The sequence below is a fragment of the Fistularia commersonii genome, unplaced genomic scaffold (assembly GCF_037954325.1).
Source record: "Fistularia commersonii isolate RoL2024-O1a breed Wild unplaced genomic scaffold, RoL_Fcom_v1.0 HiC_scaffold_71, whole genome shotgun sequence".
Taxonomy (NCBI): Eukaryota; Metazoa; Chordata; class Actinopteri; order Syngnathiformes; family Fistulariidae; genus Fistularia; species Fistularia commersonii.
In genome coordinates this window covers 273619-288233 of record NW_028234029.1, presented here as the reverse complement: position 1 = coordinate 288233, position 14615 = coordinate 273619, and positions in this window count along the sequence as shown.

Sequence of the window (14615 nt, the reverse complement as noted above, 5' to 3'; positions counted from 1 at the left end):
GACTGAGATGGTTCGGTCATGTACAGAGGAGGGATAGAGAATATATTGGTAGACGGATGCTGGAATTGGAGCTGCAAGGCAAGAGGTCTCGAGGAAGACCAAAGAGAGGATTTATGGACGTGGTGAGAGAGGATATGAAGGTAGTTGGTGTGAGAGAGGAGGATACGGAGAATAGGGTTAGATGGAGAAAGTTGACTCGCTGTGGCCACACCTGACGGGAAAAGACAAAAGAAGAAGAAGAAGAAAAAGAAGAAGAAGAAGAAGAAGAAGAAGAAGAAGAAGGGGAAGAAGAAGAAGAAGAAGAAGAAGTAAGAAAGAGAGGTTGGGGGGGAAGCAAACCTTCTCCACGGCTCTAAACTCGTTCGTCGCCGCTACTCGGGGAACACCGGATGGCTTTCTCCCTCCGCTTCCTTACATTTTATGTCCGCTAGATGGCGGCATCCGACTGTGCACAGCGCTTGGAGCTCCAGCAGGTGATCTGGCCGCTGTGTATGAGAGGAATAAACGAGTGGGGCCGTGAGTGCAATAAATCCCCCTCCACTTCTTACATGGATGTTATCACCCTGTTACTGTATTTTAACGATACCGCTGTGTTTTCCACCTCAATGTTAAGCCGATTTTTAAACATTAAAAACCAAATTGCTCGATTCAGTGACACCGAGGCCCTGAGTGGAGGACTTATGGAGTTGACTCCTCCGCTTATTCATAAGTGCATGTCTGGTGCTCCCGGAGCTTCACGCCGACGTCACGGGGATCCGTGTCCGAAGAAGGTGCACCTTGGCCGGTCTGCGGGGTCCTGTTGACCGGAAGCTGAGACTGGCCCTTCGAAATAACACGGAAAATAATTGAGAGCATATTTCTCAGTTGACAACGCCCCCACTTGCTCTCATATTATTGGTATCTTTGCCCATTTACATCAAAATAAAATACTCATGACCCAAACAACAACTTTGAAAAATTCAACAACTTAAACTGCGATGCAGGCTTTGTCATAACATCTGCCGGCATCTCTTGTGTTGGACAATACTGTAGGGCTACCTTTCCACATATTTTCTTTGTGACATCTTAACACACTCTTCTGACTGACATATTTTCTGGGTATTGATTTTGATCACTTTGCCCAAGTCCTTCATTTTAAATCTAGCTGTAAGCATGATTTTCACCTCTTTCATTACTTCCTCATCACTCGCAGCTATGATTAAATCATCTACCCATATTATGATGATGACTTTGTCATTTTGGTTTTCTTTGACATAGACACAATGATCTGCTTCATTCTGAATAAAGTCGTTGTCAATCAAGTAAGAATGGAGCATCAGATCCCAATGACGACCTGCCAAATTTTCCTGAACTGATTTCTGCATGAACACCCTCACACTTGTCATATTTGCTGTTGGAGAAAATGTTTCCTCAAAATCCGTGCCATACTTTTGACTGTAGCCCTTAGCAAAATAACGAGCTTTATATTTGTTTGTGCCAACTTCATTTCTTTTTAGCGCATACACCCACCCCCCCACCCCCACTGCACACTTGCCTTGGGGTAGCTGTGTTAGGGTCAAAGTGTTGTTCTCTCTCAATGACTCCATCTCGTCGTCCATAGATTTCATCCACTTGTCAGCATTGAGGGAACTCCTTGCCTCTTTAAATGTCTGTGGGACACCACACGCCAGTCTATAACAGTAGTCAATGTTAGTGAACACTTGGTCATCGTCAATAGCACTAGTCACATAACCATTAAAGTAACTGGGCTTCTTTTTGGTTCTAGTTGATCGTCTCACATTGTCTGCACTGCTTGGCTTTGTCACACGGTCAGATACGGGGCTGCCCATTTCCAAGGTGTACAAAGGTGTACAAGACAGTGGTGAGACCAGCGATGATGTATGGACTAGAAACTGTAGAAGAAGAAGAAGAAGATGAAGAAGAAGAAGAAGAAGAAGAAGAAGAAGAAGAAGAAGAAGAAGAAGAAGAAGAAGAAGAAGAAGAAGAAGAAGAAGAAGAAGAAGAAGAAGAAGAAGAAGTTAGAAAGAGAGGGTGGGGGGGAAGCAAACCTTCTCCACGGCTCTAAACTCGTTCGTCGCCGCTACTCGGGGAACACCGGATGGCTTTCTCCCTCCGCTTCGTTACATTTTATGGCCGCTAGATGAAGATCATCATCATCATCATCATCATCATCATCCTGATCTGAGCTCATCTCTGTCTGGGTTTGTTGCTCTGGAGATGGGTTTGTCACAAATTTTAGCAGTCTGTGTTTTTAGTACTCTTTCACTATTTGGATAATATACAAAATAAGCTGGACTATTTTTGGCATATCCAATGAAAACTCCCTTCTCACCTCTTGAGTCAAGTTTCTTTTTGTTGTGCTTGTATGCATAGCACACAGCACCAAACATTTGCATTTGTGACACATTTCGTTTCTTTCCCGTCAACATAAAGTAAGCCGTCTGCTTTGTCCGATTATTAAAGCATCAGTTCCTGACTGCTGCTGTCTGCACTGCATGGGTCCACAATGTTTTGGGTAGGTTGCTTCCTAGTAATATGCACCATGCCATGTCGAATAAAGTCCTCCAGTTTCTCTCTGCTTTCCCGTTTTGGTGTGGTGAGTATGGCGCTGACGTTTCATGTCTAACACCCCGTTTAGTCATTAGTCCTTGGTACTCTTTTGACATAAACTCAGTACAATTGTCAGATCTCATACACTTAATCTTCCCATAAGGGGCAGTGTCTGCTAAGAATCTCTCTGTGGCACTCACTGTACCACTCTTTTGTTTGAGAAAGTACACAAAAATTGTGTTGGAATAATCATCAGTAAACGACAATGCAAATCTGTGTCCATCTATAGATATGGGATCTACTGGCCCTGCCAGATCTGTATGCACTAAATCAAACACCTCTGTTGCTCTTGCATCAGGCTCTCTGTTTCTGATCTGCACAAACTTCCCTTGAATACACACTTCACATGGTGATACAGGTTTTTCAGTTTTCCCTTTGATTACCATACCATCAACCACTTTTGTCAACTTTTGTACATCGCTCTAATTACAATGGCTGAAAATTTCATGCCATGTTTGTAAATCAAAACACCCATTGCATTTGTCATTACTTTCATCTGCTGTAGATAGGTAGTAAAGTGTGTTCTGCACATTAATAGGAAATACAGTACGGTCACTCATTTTGACTATGTCTTTTCCTTCATTGAAGATTACCGTTGCTCCGCTTGCTGTGGCGGCCATCACAGAAAAAATGTCCTGTGGACAGGAAGGGATGAACAGTGCGTTTCTCAGTGGTGCTGTGTGGTGACGTCCTCTGCTGTCTATGAGGATCACCTCTGCCTCTCCCCGCTGCTTCGCCACGCCTTGACACTTGGTTGCGTCTGCCAGCTCAACATGGTGTGTGTCAGCTCTGAACGTCACTGAAAAACACGGAAGTCAGCAAATTTGAGCTTTTCTTCACTTTGAGTCACATGAACTGCAAATGGTTTGAACGATTCTGGAAGTCCCTTTAGCACCATAGCTATGAGAAGATCATCACTCATGACTTCCTCTGCATTTCTTAGCACCGTGATTATAGTCTCTGCCCTAATCACAAAGTCTGTTACGCTTTCATTGCTTCCTTTCTGCAGTTTTGTCAGGTCAGTATACAGGTTTATAATGCCAGGCTTCCCTTTACCTGCGTAATACTCTCGTAGCATCTTCAGTGCCTTTCTCCCATCATCTGCAGCTTCGCGCATGACCAGGCCTAGACTTTTGTCATCTAAAAACTGGATCGGTTCGGCATTGGCCATTTCATTCTGCTCCTTGTCCTTCGCCTCCTCGTCATCGTCATCAAATTCTGGAGTTTCACTCAGAATTGTGTCTTTGAGCCCCTGCAGCCGCATGTAGGCCAAGCATTTAGTCTCCCAGAGTTCATACTGCTTCTCATCTTCCACACCGAGACAGTCTCTGGTGGCGATCGGTAAATGTAACGGCAGGAGACCAAACTGATTGTTATGTTTGTACGGTAATGCCAATATCAATGTCTCATAACCCGACTATACAACCTCATCCAATTAACCAAAGTGAGACCTTGTCTATAATATGGGTATATTCCCAAGGATTGAGTCAGAGATTTGGAATTTTTCAGAATATAACAAATACCTCAGTCCTTCCTTTTCTGCCTTACGATCCATCCAAATGGCGATTACCAGCTGATTATTCTATGGTAACCAATAAAACTGTCATTGAGGGATTCACTCTAATGACAATACAAAAGACACCACCATTTTGTATGAAACGACAGTGTGGTAAGAAAGAGCATTATCTAGGCCAACTACAGTGTGACACTGTGCTAGATAAGGAAACGGATAGACCGGTTAGGAAAACCTATGACTACTATAATAATAGTATATGTGAGGTTGGAAAGTGGGGAATGGGCGTGTGTGCCATGAATCTGACAGCCCTCAAGCCATTATTGGGCATTGAAACAAACCTCACCAAATCTGGTATACCACCATGGAGGATTTTTGCATTCCCACACAAATACGGTTATCCATACATGCCCAAAAACACATGTATGGATTTGTGGCAAACGGGCATTTCTGTATCTGCCTGAACATTGGTGTGGCACATGCTATTTGGCCCGATTAGGAAGTGCTATGACTTTTATACCAGAGCATAACATGACTCATAACGTACAACTCATTAGGCCTATGGGACATGAACGTAGTCGAAGAGCCTTGATAAGTGACTCTAGAGGAATACTTATGACAATGTTCCCTAACTATGGTGTAGCCTACTCGGGACATCGAATGAATGAGGTCTGGGCGACATTACAGAACCTAACGTCAAGGGTTCTAGAATTGAATGGACTGATACAAAACAATCCAGAGACTATGGCTATGAAAGAAATGCTTTTACAAAATCGTATGGCTTTAGATATTGTCTTAGCCAAGGAAGGTGGTGTATGTGCGATAATAGGACAACAATGTTGCACATATATCCCAGACATGCGAGACAATTTCACAGCAATTCATGACAAATTGACGACATTAAAGAACCAACTAGAGGGTAAAGAGGACAGTGATACTTTAATGTCGTTTTTACAGTTTGACCCTCTTGGATGGATCATCAACGGAACTTGGTGGCAAATACTTTTAAAGTGCCTTACACCTGTGATTGTGATTCTTATTTTGTTTTGTTTATTTACTATGTGCGTTATTCCTTGTTTGAGAAGCATGATTGCTAAAATGGCTTCCGCAGCCTTTGTCCAGATGGCAATAGTAGCAGTGCAGACCCAACCAAGGACTCACTACACTGGACAGATATATGAGCAACTGCCTATAAGTGATTCAGAAAAAGAAAATGATAATGATTCGACTGTGGAGGACGACGACCATGATGTTGTATGAAGTGTTATCTGTAAACTATGTACCAACATGGCATGATGATGCTGAAGAGTTTAACATTGTTCGGAGTCTCATAAACAGGAGAGAATTGTTAGAGTTTACTCTCTATTTCTATAACTATGTTATTTCGACTACTCACATGAAGTTAGCCAGACATGCTAGAGCACAAAAGACCTTTGTCCTCTAACAAGAGTTGGGCCCTCCAAGATATTCCAATGGTCGTAAACATCTTTAGATAAGAACCTACCCCCCGTAAACGTAAATCTAAACGAGGATAAACGCTTCTGGAGAGAAACCTGACCACCCCTGTATATCATCCTGGTCAACTTCACATATGCATGAACTATACTATTAAATAAATGTTGTTATGTAAATAAACACTTTCACACAATAAAAAGCCGAGCAAGGAGGAACTCGGGGGGATTCTCTGGATCTTGGCTCCAAAGAGCGCGCTGAGTCTCCCCCTCTGCAGAGCACAAAAGAATAGTCGCTTGTCTGTGTTATTTCTTATGATAACCTCAGTCTCCTCTTTACAGGTTTTAACTTAGACCAGCATGAATTACAATTACTCTCCAACAGCCGCGAGTGGAGCATCTACCTGCATGTCCAGAAGCTTCCTGTTCAGCAGGGCAGGTCGAATGGTGTTAAAAGCACTGGAGAAGTCAAAGAACATGACTCTCACAGTGCTTCCTGCCTCCTCCAGGTGTGTGTAGATTCTGTGCAGCAGGAAGATGATGGCGTCTTCCACTCCTATCCGTGGGTGGTATGCGAACCGCAGGGGGTCCAGCGAAGGTCCGACGACTGTGCCAAGGTGCCTCAGGACGAGCCTCTCCAGCGACTTCATGACGTATGATGTCAGGGCCACCGGTCTGTAGTCGTTGTGTCTGCTGGGATGCTTCACCTCGGGCGCTGGAACCAGGCATGAGGTTTTCCACCAGTCGGGGACAACCATCTGGGTCAGGCTCAGGTTGAAGAGATGTGAGAAGATCCCACACAGCTGAGAGGCACATCCTTTCAGCACTCTGGGGCTAAGGCCGTCAGGGCCAGCAGCTTTCCTGGGAGGAAGGCGGCTGAACTCTCTTCTCACCTCCTCAGCGGTGAAGGCGACAGGAGGGGGTGGAGAGAGTCCCAGTGGGGGGCAGAGAGAGTCCCAGTGGGGGGCAGGACGGCTGAGGTGTAAACGAGACATCGCCCAGGGAAGCAGAAGAGGTGCGTGGGGGAGGGGGAAAGCTCCTTAAAGTGAGGGGTGAGGGCACAGGGGAAGGAAAGTCCTGAGAGGAACTGGGGGGAGGGTGGGCGGAGGCACCTTCATCAAATCTGTTAAAAAACAGGTTTAGTTTGTTTGCCTCCTGCAAGTCTCCTTCCATCATCTGGCTTGCTTGTTTTCCATGGCCAGTGATGAGTTTGCAGTATCGTCGCTCTTCTCAGCGGCTCCAAACTGTCTTCAGCCGTCTTTGGGGGTTTCCTGGGCCCATAACCTGTTATCAGAGGTTATCTGTGCAGTAGATCTGCGTGCTACCCCTCAATACCGTCTGGGTCTTTTACGGAGGAATAATATGTGTGACACGCCTCTTGCTTTGCAGAACTGGAAGAAGTTGAGTTTATTTTCAAGCAAATAAAAACACTACGGACAGACCGGAAGCTGGGACTGGCCATTCAAAATAAAAGGGAAATAACTGAGAGCATATTTCTCAGATAACAACTGCACTTTCTGTCCAGAATTGAGATTCCCTGGAGTGACAGTCGGGGTAACTGTGGTTGTACGGTTCGGTGCGTCATTATATTTTTGGTCAGGAATACAAATTGTCGAGGCAGTGCGTTTCGTAACTTTATCAACTCTAATATGGGAGGCTTAAATCTGTGTGTAGTACAGAACTGTTCATAGTCTAGAGGACTGCCATTGTCATCCATCAAGTCAATTATTGACCATATACCTTTCTCAAACCATTCCTTGTAAAACAGAGGTTTGTTGCCACGCAGTACATATCTATTGTTCCAAATTATTGTACTGTGTGGTGAGAAATTGTGTACATATATCATTTTCCAGTATAATAGTATTTGTTTATGGAACTCTGAAAATTGGACAGGAATCTTGTTGATATCCAAGTCAGAGATAAGTAGAAGACTTAGGCCACCGACTATGTTGAATAAGTAGTTTGGAGTACAATACCAGAAAGAATAATGATGTTTGATCCAGGATTTCAACCAGTTCACCTTCAATGTCCCATTCAGGCAGTCCAACTCTATCACTTTCAGCCCTCCTTCACTTGTTTCTTTCACCGTATGTGATTTTTTTAGATGGTGTGGTCTGTTCCTCCAGATAAAGTTGAAATTTATTTGGTTAATAGATTTTATGAGTTGATTTGGAGCAGCATTGGAATACACTGGGTATATACATCTGGATAAACATTCCATTTTACTCAAATATATCCGGCCTAATATTGATAAATCTCTTTGGAGCCATATATTCAATTTAGCTTTACTTTGATTCAGTTTAGATTCAATGTTCCTGGACTGATTTAACTTTTGGTCCTTAGATAGGAAAATGCTCAAGTATTTTATTTCTGATTTGATAGGAACATTGCTGTTTTCCTTTAGTGGCAGCTCAAGAAGTTTGCATTTCTTTAAGTTTAATGACAATCCTGAAGCCTTGTAGAATGTTTTAATTTTTTCAACGCTTATTGGGACTTGATGTTCATTTTTCAAAACTAAGGTTGTGTCATCTGCCAGCAGGCTAATAACAATTTCTGTCCCCGACATTATTTCTGTCCCACACATACACACATACACACACACACACACACACACACACACACACACACACACACACACACACACACACACACACACACACTCACACACACTTTAATTCCACTCTTTTATATACGCATGTCTGGAGTTCCGGGAGCTCGTTCTCAACGTTCTGGGGATAATCATAGCTGTGCTGATAGCATTCGCCGAAACGCGCCCCCCCCCACACCACCAGCACCACCACCACCACACACACATTAGCTCCTCCATTCATTCACATGTACACGCCGGCTGCTCCGGGAGCTCCACGCCGACGTTTCGGTGATCGATGTCCGCAGAAGGTGCACCATTGCCGGTCTGCGGTGTCCTGTAGACCCCCCCCCCCCTCCATACACACATGCAATACGCCTTGAAACGCATCGCTCGCACCGACGCGGGGAATATTTTACCCTACTTCCACAACAACGGCGAGAATCGCGTTGCGTCGGAAGGGGGGGGGGGGCATTAAGGGGGGGAGAGAGAGAGGCATGGAGATTTTCTCAGCCTCTCATTCTTTTTTTTTTTTTTTAATTGAACATAAATAGTACACACAACTATACAAATGTACAAATAAACATGGCAAGGTAGCACTGAATGTCAATGAAACAACCAGGCATGAGGAAGCAAAGGACATAAGGACATTCGTTCTGTATGGAATCAGAAGTTAATAGTGTTAACGGTTTGTGAGAAATTTACAATGCTAGACAAAAAAAGAAATTAAAATGAAATAATTAAATCAATAGATTGACTAATAAAAAATTAAAACGAAAAAAAGATTGCAAGGGGAGTACAACATGTAATTAAGTTGGCGACTCACACGGAATCTCAGATATCAAACTGTATATTTTTTGTTGATTATATATAGATATATACAAAACAAACATATATTGTTTGTTGTTGTTTATTTTTGGGATATATTGAGGAATATTTGTTGGAAAGGAGTCACAATCGCTTTTTGACAATGTCGAAGTGCTTCTTCTTCTTCTTCTTCTTCTTCTTTCGGCTTTTCCCGTTAGGGGTCGCCACAGCGAGTCAACTTTCTCCATCTAACCCTATTCTCTGTATCTTCCTCTCTCACACCAGCTACTTTCATATCCTCTCTCACTACGTCCATAAATCTTCTCTTTGGTCTTCCTCGAGACCTCTTGCCTGGCAGCTCCAATTCCAGCATCCGTCATGTTGAACTTGAATTTCATGTTCTGTTTAAATGTGCTGAGTGCATCATTGCTGCTTGCGGCAATAATTAAATCATCTACCCAAATTATTACAATGATTGTGTCACCATTTTCCGTCTGTTTTCTGTACACACAGTGGTCAGAGAGATTTCTCACAAAGTTGTCCTGTTCTAAATGGTCATTAAGGAGTTCATACCAGTTTCTTCCTGATTGTTTCAGGCCATAAAGAGATTTCTTTAATCTATACACTAGTTTCTCTCCTGTTTCTGACATCATTTCAAACCCTTCTGGTTGTTCCAAGAAAATCTCCTCATGTATAGGAGCATGTAAATATGCCGTCTTAACATCCATTTGATGGACAATGAGGTTATTTTGTACGGCTATCTGCATTAGTGCCCGCACTGATGTAATGTTAGCTGTCGGTGCAAAAGTTTCATAGTAGTCTATGCCTTCTGTTTGATTGTAACCCTTAGCTACATATCTGGCCTTAAATATTTGTCCTCCTTCAGCATTTTCTTTAAGGGCAAATACCCATTTTCCTCCAATTACTTTTCTCCCTTCAGGTAAAGTTGTCAGTTGAAATGTGTCATTCTGTTTAAGCGAGTCAATCTCTTCCCTCATGGCACAATTCCACCCGGGTGCCAGTGGTGACTTCAGTGCTTCACTATAATTCTGTGGGACTCCGCACACAGTCCTGTAACAGTAATCAATAGTTGTATGATTTTTATCATTGTTAATATAGTCTGTCTGATAATCCTCTAAATACCTTGGAACGACCCTTTTTCGTCTAGGATAGCGACTGGTTTGATTATATCTGGGTTTTATGTCTGACCTCGTCTCTTTTTCATTTTGGACATTTTCTGCTGTTTCTTCGTCATGTGACACATCTGCGTTAGTACTCTCATCCTCATTTTGTATATGGTTGTCTGTTTTATTTTCACTTTGTGACACATCTATACTGGTTTCATCTGTAGATTCTGTGTCTTCATATCCCTGGATTTCTGTCTCATAATCATCAGTTTGTGTTTGTTGTTCAATTCTTCCCTTTTTGATCAATTTCACCAGTCTCTGTTTTGACACTTTTTCTGTAAGTGGATTATAGACCAGGTATGAAGGGCTTTTCTTACTGTATCCCACAAATATTCCTCTTTCACATCTGGGATCCAATTTCTTAGTGTCATGTTTGTATGCATAACACTCAGTTCCGAATATCCACATTTTTGAAAGATTTGGCTTTCTCCCTGTTAACATGAAGTATGGGGTATTTTTGTGTCTGTCATTGTAACATCTATTTCGAATATGGGCAGCGGTCTGGACAGCATAAGGCCACAAAACCTTTGGTAATCCTTTTGCTATTAGCATACACCTTGCCATTTCAAAAAGGGTCCTCCATTGTCTTTCTGCTGTCCCATTTGGATGGGGAGAGTATGGGGATGATGTTTCATGTCTTATGCCTTTCTCCCTTAGAAGAGATTGAAAAGCATTTCCTGTGTATTCAGTCCCGTTGTCTGACCTGATACATTTGACACGACCATACGCTGCGCTGTCAGCAAGGAACTTCTCTGTTGCTAATGTAGCTTCACTCTTGTATTTGAGAAAATATACAAATACTGCCCCTGAATAATCATCTGTGAATGAAATGACATACTTATGCCCTTCTTGACCAGCTGGTTCAATCGGGCCTGATAAGTCAGTGTGTACCATTTTTAGGGGTGCATCAGCTTTTGCATCAGCTTGCCTGTTTCTGCTATTTGTGAATTTTCCCTCCGTGCATACGTTACAGTCTACGTTACAGTCTACCTTGGTCTGACCTGTAATCTTCATACCCTCAACTAAGTTTGGTCATTTTAATACATCTTTTACATTGCAGTGTCCCATAATCTCATGCCATGTTTTGACATCACAAGTTAAGTTTACTCTATCTCTGGACATCATGTCATTTACTGTATCATCATAAAGTTGTTGATAATTTACCGTTCTTATGTAGTAGAGTCTGTCACATTCCTCAATGCTGAAAATTTTTCCTTCTTTGGTTATGAGTCTGTTCTCTCCTTCTTTGAATATCACGCTGGTTCCATCAGCTGTGGCTGCCTTCACCGATATGAAGTCCTGAGGATATGATGGGATGAATAAGGCTCCCCTTAAGGTTACCAGGACAGGTTTTCCTTCAATGTCCTGGAGTAACACTTCTGCATCACCTCTTTTTAGTGCCACTTTGTTTCTTCTGGTCCCGTCTGCTAGCTCCATGTAATGTTTGTTTGGGTTGAAAAACTCATCAAATCTTATGAATTTGTCTTCTTGTGTTATGATGTGTGATGTAGCGCCACAGTCTACCATCAGTCCATTTTTTCTGATATTTTCCGGAGGGACTTTTTGACTGACCTTGAATACAAAAGTTTGCTCATCTTCCTTATCTTTGTCTTGGATGTCTGTGTTTTGTTTGACCGAGTCTTCTTTGGGCTTGGATTTTCTTCTGCATGTCTCATCGGTGTGGGTTGTGCTTCTGTGATAGCTGCACCATTTTGGCCCTGATTTTTGGTGACAAGCTTTTGCCATATGGCCACGGTTTCCACATCCATAGCAGATCACCGTTGACATGTCCACTTTCATTACATTGTCTGATTTGGTTTTGCTGTCAAACTTTTCAGTCTCTTCATAACTTCTTAGTTTACTCTTGAACTGAATAAACGTCATTTCTTCACTGCTCTGAGTTACGTGAATGACGAAGGGCTTGTACGGTTCTGGAAGCCCTTTCATAACCATAGCGATCATCAGCTCATCACTTATCACCTGTTTTGTGTTTCTCAGAGCGGTGACTGCCTTTTCTGCTCTGATAATGTAATCTGTTATTGTTTCGTCGGGTTCCTTCTTGAGTGAGCATAGTTCGCTGTACAGGGAAATAATTCTGGGCTTACCCTGGCTGGCGTAATGATCCCGTAATATTTTCAAAGCTTTTCGACCGTCATCTGCGGCTTCCCTCATTACCAATGATAGACTTTTATCATCGAGGAACTGGATAAGCTCAGCGTAGCATTCTGCATTTTTATCTGGGTCGGGCTCAACAGTTGAAAGTATTGTCTCTTTCAAACCTTCGAGTCGCATGTGTCCCAGAAACTTTACTTCCCAAAGCTCGTAGTTGTTTTCGTCTCCATCGAAAACCAAACGTTGCCATCTTCCTCCTTTTGTTCGTTGCCTGGGCCCATAACCTGTTGCGTTTAAGTTTGCAGCTTCTTCGTTTTCCATGTTTCGGAAGGAATTCACAAGTTTGCCTTGTTTGAATCGTCTTTTATTTTCTTCTTCACAGCTCCGGGAATCAACATCGGTTAGCCATGGGACATGTACAGTACAGAGTGAGGGAAAAATTCCCGCCAGCACCGCTATACCAAAAAAAGAACACTGACGTAGAAGTTAACGTCAAGTTAGCTGAACAGTCGCGAAAAACTAAAACAAGTCCCAAACCTTGTCATAAAGTGCCATACATTTCCTGAGAGTAGATACAAATAAAACATATGTATACTAGAATGTAAACTCAAATAAAACTAATGAGATCACCTATCTCAACAGTCCTTATGTCCTTTGCTTCCTCATGCCTGGTTGTTTCATTGACATTCAGTTCTACCTTGCCATGTTTATTTGTACATTTGTATATTTGTGTGTACTATTTATGTTCAATTAAAAAAAAAAAAAAAAAAGAATGAGAGGCTGAGAAAATCTCCATGTCTCTCTCTCTCCCCCCCTTAATGCCCCCCCCCCCCCCTTCCTCACGGCGGCCGACGCAATGTGATTCTCGCCGTTGCTGTGGAAGTAGGGTAAAGGATTCCCCGCGTCGGTGCGAGCGATGCGTTTCAAGGCGTATTGCATGTGTGTATGGAGGGGGGGGGGGGTCTACAGGATACCGCAGGCCGGCAATGGTGCACCTTCTGCGGACATCGATCACCGAAACGTCGGCGTGGAGCTCCCGGAGCAGCCGGCGTGTACATGTGAATGAATGGAGGAGCTAATGTGTGTGTGGTGGTGGTGGTGGGGGGGGGGGGGGGGGGGGGGGGGGGGCGTTTCGGCTCGACGGGAAAGAAACCAAATGTGTCACAAATGCAAAAGTTTGGTGCTGTGTGCTATGCATACAAGCACAACAAAAAGAAACTTGACTCAAGAGGTGAGAAGGGAGTTTTCATTGGATATGACAAAAATAGTCCAGCTTATTTTGTATATTATCCAAATAGTGAAAGAGTACTAAAACAGACTGCTAAAATTTGTGTCGAACCCATCTCCAGAGCAACAAACCCAGACAGAGATGAGCTCAGACCAGGATGATGATGATAATGATGATGATGATGATGATGATGATGATGATGATGATGATGATGATGATGATGATGATGATGATGATGATCAGTTAGACATTTAAAGAGGCAAGGAGTTCCCTCAATGCTGACAAGTGGATGAAATCTATGGACGAAGAGATGGAGTAATTGAGAGAGAAGAACACTTTTACCCTAACACAGCTACCCCAAGGCAAGTGTGCAGTGGGGGTGGGGGGCGTATGCGCTAAAAAGAAATGAAGATGGCACAAACAAATATAAAGCTCGTTATGTTGCTAAGGGCTACAGTCAAAAGTATGGCACGGATTTCGAGGAAACATTTTCTCCAACAGCAAATATGACAAGTGTGAGGGTGTTTATGCAGAAATCAGTTCCGGAAAATTTGTTCTTACACCAAATGGATGTAAAGACAGCCTATCTTCATGCACCCATAGATTGTGAGCTCTGTGTAGAACAACCAGAAGGGTATGAAGTGACAAATAAAAAACAGAAGCTGGTGTGTAAACTTAAAAAGTCACTATACGTCCCTGAACAAGCCGGTCGTCATTGGGATCTGATGCTCCATTCTTACTTGATTGACAATGACTTTATTCAGAATGAAGCAGATCATTGTGTTTATGTCAAAGAAAACCAAAATGACAAGGTCATCATCATAATATGGGTAGATGATTTAATCATAGCTGCGAGTGATGAGGAAGTAATGAAAGAGGTGAAAATCATGCTTACAGCTAGATTTAAAATGAAGGACATGGGCAAAGTGATCAAAATCAATACCCAGAAAATATGTCAGTCAGAAGAGTGTGTTAAGATGTCACAAAGAAAATATGTGGAAAGGTAGCCCTACAGTATTGTCCAACACAAGAGATGCCGGCACATGTTATGACAAAGCCTGCATCACAGTTTAAGTTGTTGAATTTTTCAAAGTTGTTGTTTGTTGTTTGGGTCATGAGT